The sequence below is a fragment of the Neltuma alba genome, unplaced genomic scaffold, assembly GCF_004799145.2.
Source record: "Neltuma alba isolate B1F8T4 unplaced genomic scaffold, ASM479914v2 tig00005074_pilon, whole genome shotgun sequence".
NCBI classification, from domain to species: domain Eukaryota; kingdom Viridiplantae; phylum Streptophyta; class Magnoliopsida; order Fabales; family Fabaceae; genus Neltuma; species Neltuma alba.
This window is the reverse complement of record NW_021633968.1, coordinates 239,387-245,091: the sequence shown is the minus strand read 5'-3', so window position 1 is coordinate 245,091 and position 5,705 is coordinate 239,387. Positions and strand designations below refer to the sequence as shown.

Here is a 5,705-nt window from a genome sequence, read left to right as displayed (position 1 = left end):
CCAAACAGGGGAAAAACTACTTCTCCCCCATTTGCCTTTCTAGTTTTCCTCCTCCCTCATTTTCTCTCCATCCAAACATAACATAAGCTCTGAAAATCTGGGGTAACAATTATTATAACTTCCAACCAACAAAACTGATGACCTAACTTACAGAGTGGAGATCTGAGATACCTTCACAGGGAAACCGAAACAGCCTAGGGACTGTGTTTAGGTCATTATAATCAAGGAACCACGATTATACAACTCCAAGAAGCTCTATTATATGAAGTTGTGTATTAAAGCAAATGGAAAGGAAAAATAGCGCTTATGAAAAGCATGAAATTACTTCTTTATGCATAGCATTGCTTATTATGCAGAAACCAGGAGTGTGGTGCTTGCATTGAAGCAAAAATGAGCTCTAACAAGAAGTATGTTGATGAAATAAAAATAAAACTGTATAGAGCTCATTGGAAGCAACTAGATTGACTAAATCAATCTCCCGAGCAATTAAAAGAGACTAATTGCAAACATTTCCATTATGAGTTTTTTTTTTTTTTTGGTTGACTCCATTATGAGTACTTTCATATTACATGAGACTGTTTTCTTAGTTTTCATTTACTGAAGTATTTGTTCTGCCAATTTACAAGCAACAGACAAGGTTAGCTAGAAAATACCTTCTGTAAGTGCAGAACAACAAATGGTACAAAAGTCAGAGAGAAGTAGAGAGGGAATGTTTTCTTAAATGTTGCTGATGTTGCTTTTGCATTGTGAGACAAACATGAATTTGTTCCTGGATGAATGACGGAACAAGGAATAATAGAAGGAAACTCTTCCAACTTCGAATAGCCAGATTTTCCTTTCCTCGATAAATAAGCTGAGAGTGAAACAACATCAACTGGAAAACCTCTGCAATTCCCTTACAGCCTTATATACAGGCTCTGCAACCGGTCCAGTCTTTTGTATGAAGTCCTGATAGGATTTGGCAGGCTCTCAGGACGCATGACGAAGGCGTACATAACCTGAAATAAATTGTCAATTGACTATATCACAAGGAATCATAGAAGAGTAGATCCACGGTGACCATGGAACAAGAGGGGACCAGGTGATTGCAGAGTAGATGGGCAAAAAAAGATCAAAGTTAAAAATAATATGAGTAAATTAATGTCATCATGATCAAGTGGGGTTCAGGCCAATTTGTGCTGATTGTTTTTTCCTACAATTATTTTACATTCAGAGACGCAGAATACTTCCGAGCTATAAAATCTTTCCAATTCTGCTTTTATCTGTATTCTATTTTATCCTGCATATCAAAGGAGAAACACAAAATTTTCATCCAGGGCACGGAGGGCATTGCCAAACTACAAAATCACATTTTTAATTATATTGCATTCCCCATTATGTCCCATTTAGCATGTCAAAGGAGACACACACACACACACAGTGCATGTGGGCAAGTGTACGTGTGCTAACTACATATGTATCAACTTAAGCTGTCTATTGTCTAAATGTATCTTCCTTCCACCTCTCTACGAGGCAACATTTTTTTGTCACAGAAAAGTTCAAAGGAAAAAAAAAACCAAGTACAATATTTGAGCATAAGGAAACATGGATCCTCCAGAAATACATATCGACAAAGTTTACCAGCTCAAAATAGCAACAAGGAACAGATAAAATCAGTCATTGCTTTCACCATATCAACTATGAGCTATTCATCCATTTGAAGCCTAAACTCAATTGTCCATGTAGTGTTTCCCCAAAACGCACAAAAGCTACAACCACTTGACACAGCTGCAAACAACTAAAATGCATTTATCTAACATCCATCTCAGTGATATTTCTTTTACATCTCAAACATACCTAATTTCAACCATTACTCCACCAAAGGATCCAACAGCTAGATGCCTTCACTGCATGTTTTGCTGCCAGAACAACCTTGTATTCAGATTTTGGATCCATGAAGCTGACAAAATGACCAGTTTGGGCCCTACCCCTCCAACTGTGTCCAACATAAAAAGGCAAACTACATTATGTTCCTTTCAATCTAATTACTTCATATACTATGAGGAGTGTCAAACATGGTGATCCATTATCTCCATCTTTTTGTTCTCGCAATTGAGAAGTTAGCCCATCTTATCCAGGAAGAGGTTGACGGGGTAAGAGCATTTTCAGGTCTGTTCGAATGGCACTCCAATTTCACATTTGTTTGTTTGCTGACATTCTCATAAAAGCTTGAGAATCCTTTTGCAAGGCATCTGGACAGCATGCCAACACTTCTAGGACCAGGGTTTTTTCCTCCAAGAATGTGGAGCATTCAGGTGAAAGATCTCAATGAGCAGAGGATTCCAACCTCTTAACTTGGGTAAGCACTGAGGTTTGCAGATTCATCAAGGTAGAGTCAAGAAGGCCACATAGCAGAATATCATAGACAAGGTTAGTTCTCATGTTTCTAATTGGACGGCAGATAACCTCTCCGTTGCAGGAAGAAAAACATTAATATCATCAATTATATTGGCCATGCTATATTATATAGAATGAAATCAACCCCTCTTCCAGTTGGTATTTATGATGTTATTGAGAGCGGAAAAACATGACATTTCTCCATAGTAGTGCCAGCAAACAAGGGGTGCATCTAGTAGCATGGGATGAAGTATGTGAACACAAAGAGGCTGGTGACCTACAAATGCATCATGCTAGAGCCCAAAATTGTGCTTTCACAAAGTCAACATGGGGATTGATATCGAAAAAAGATTATTTGTGGTTAAAATTCTGAAAGAAAGCATAGATGTGGCAGTGACATGATCCCTAGAGTTGCTTGAAGAGTATGGGATCAAGGACATGGTTGAGCATTAAGTTTAGATGGAAGCATATGTTAGATTGATCAAAGTTTGGAGAATGGTACAAATGTGAATTTTTGGAAAGATATGTGGGTTCCACACTTAGAAGCGTTGGAGAAGTATGCAGTGGTGCCAATTCATCAAAAAGAGTATAACTCGAATGTGGCAGGTGTTGTTTCAGAGATGGGTTATTGGCTATGGAATAAACTGAAACCCTGCCTCCCTGAAGATATTCTCAATAGAATCCTTGGGATTGAATTAGATAGTCATCTAAATAATCCTAACACTATTCCATGGAGTTTAACTAACAAGAGGATGGGCACAGTGGTAGAGTGGATAAATGCTTCACCATTATCTGTTGGAAGATTTGGCACCAAAGGAATCTGAGGGGGATGCTCAGGCCAGATTGGTGTGGAATAGCTCATCACCAAAGGAGTAAGTAATCAATTGAAGCCAAGCAATGATGAGGTGAAGAAGAGAGGAAACCACAGTGCTCGGGTACCACCTTAGTGGAATTACATTGAGGTAATTAATGATGGGCCCTACATTAGATCGGTTGGGAATTGTGGCTATGAAAGCGTCATACTTCACCATATGGGACTGGCCATCAAAGGCTTCGGCTGCTTAATGGGTTTGGCAAATAGTCTGAGCGCAGAATTATGGGCTTGCATGCTAGGCCTTTTGTGCATGGGATTCTGGAGCAAGGACGATTGAACTTAAATCTAAGTATCTAGAAGTGGTGTAGGTAGTGCAAAGCAAGGTGAATGGCTCTCATCTGGACGGAGATCTAATGCTGGAGATTCAGCATATGATAGCAAGGGAATGGATTGTTTGCCTGAAATTGTGCCGAAGGGATTCAGATACAGTTGCTGACTATCATGCAAAGATGGTCTTAAACAATGATTAAACCCTTTTAATTTGTAAGAAGCCTCTTTGCTTTATGTCCAATCTCAACTCCACATAAAATGGCTTCTCATTGTTGGGGTGTGCTAACCATCTGAACATGCGTTTTTACTATTAAGATATTACAACAGTAAAAGTTTATTACATGAGTAGTCTATGCTATTTATGAAAACAATAACTCCTAGTTATATTGGCTGCTCTACTGATAACTTTCTTCCGATACATGTATAGATGATCAAAACTAAAAACCCGTATAGATGCCAATAGCAAAAGATCACAACTGAGCCAATATGAAAAATCAAAATGAGGATTGAATACCTGTGCACAAGCTATAGCAAAGAGCAAAGAATCTCCATGTCTCCAATGACTTCCCCAAAGGTGAAACTTGTTCTTGGCTTTGGCAGAATTATAAGCACACTGATGCATAACAATATCCATTAGACTTGTGTGTGCAGATAAGTCTGAAGAGAGGACAAACATAAAATGTGTCATAGTTCAGATGTCTCGGAAAAATTATTTTGTAATACACTTTCAAGTACCTGAGCTAACCGAGCTAGCAGATACAAAGCTAGCGTACGCCTCCTACTTGAATCATTTAATGCCAGGATAGAAAAACCAGCAATTGAACCTGCTAAAATTCTGCCCCATCATCCCCTCAAACAAAGTCATAATTAAGCGATGTGTGCATAACACCATGGAGCAACAACCAAGCATCACAGACCAGATAATAAATTTAAAAACCTTGTGAACAAATTACAAAAGAAATGAACTTACGTATTCAGTGGAACCTCCTTCTTTCTCCATTTTCTCAGTAAACATCTCAGGGCATGATAACATCCAGTAAAACCACCAAAAAGTAGACCAATACGACATGCTTCTTCTCTTACAATAAGATCTCTTTCTGAAACAAGTTGCTGTGGGGGAAAAGGAAAAGCATATCATCACACATTTCTCCCTTTAGTACTAAAATAAGAAATGCAACGCAAATTATGGTTACTACTTCCATCAAATATACATTATTACTTAACAATGCAAAGATAGAAAGACAAAAAAGTCCTTCAATATTCTTTGCCACAAAGTCCACCTAGGGTAAGTTCAGTTGGACTCGATTAGTTTGGGATTTGGTAGAGGTCCTAATGAGTTTCATTCACGCAAAAATAAAATAGGCATACTCACAACAATCTTACTCCTTATTGCCGAAAAGGAGGCAATGAGTTTTCTATAAGCATAAAAATCCCACGTCCAACATCGCCACTATTTGATTAAATCAAAAGGGCAACTTTCCGCCCTAAATTCATTCAATTCTACCATTGATCCCAGACAGAAGGAAGTTAAAAGCAAAAGCCAAACAGCAACATCAGTGATCACAAAACCGCCAAGCTCCAATTCACTTCTCACCTTAAGATCAAGAAGAGAAGAGTACGACTGCCGCCGTGCGAGCTTAAACGCGCGAAGAAGAATTCCAATACCGACCCGGACGCCATACGAAAGCAGGAAGCTCTGGCAGAGATTACCTATAGCATGGGCGACACATGATTCGCCAGGACTATGATCGCAGGGAGGGCAATCCAGGTGGTGCTGATGGTGCAGGCGAGCAGCAGCACGGCGCTGACGACGCTGCAGCTCCTCAATTGCCTCACGGAGGCGATCCTCCGCCTCGTGAAGGCGGCGCTCGGCGTCGGAATTGTCTTGGAGCGGCGGCGAGGGAGGAGAAGATACGGTCATATTGGAGCAGCAAATGGAAGCAATCTTGTGGCATCTGAAAGCGTTTTCGGTGGAAAAGCGAAGATGAAGCTACAGATGCATAACACAAGAAATGGCCTGCGTGATCAAAATAAAATGAGTCATCATCCGCATTCTTCAAGCGCAATTAATTACGCAAATTTCTATTTGCGATTTCAGGTTCGGCCCTTCGAGTTTTGAGTACGAAGGTGTTTTTTATTTGTTATATTTATATATATTTACTTTCATTTTATATTTCAAAATTTA

The 5,705-nt window shown here is 39.4% G+C and overlaps 1 pseudogene; it reads right to left on the bottom strand.

The window, feature by feature from the left end:
* Nucleotides 1–575: 575 nt before the first annotated feature.
* Nucleotides 576–5,471, bottom strand: LOC114746609 (uncharacterized; annotated as a pseudogene).
* Between the last annotated feature and the right edge of the window lie 234 nt (nucleotides 5,472–5,705).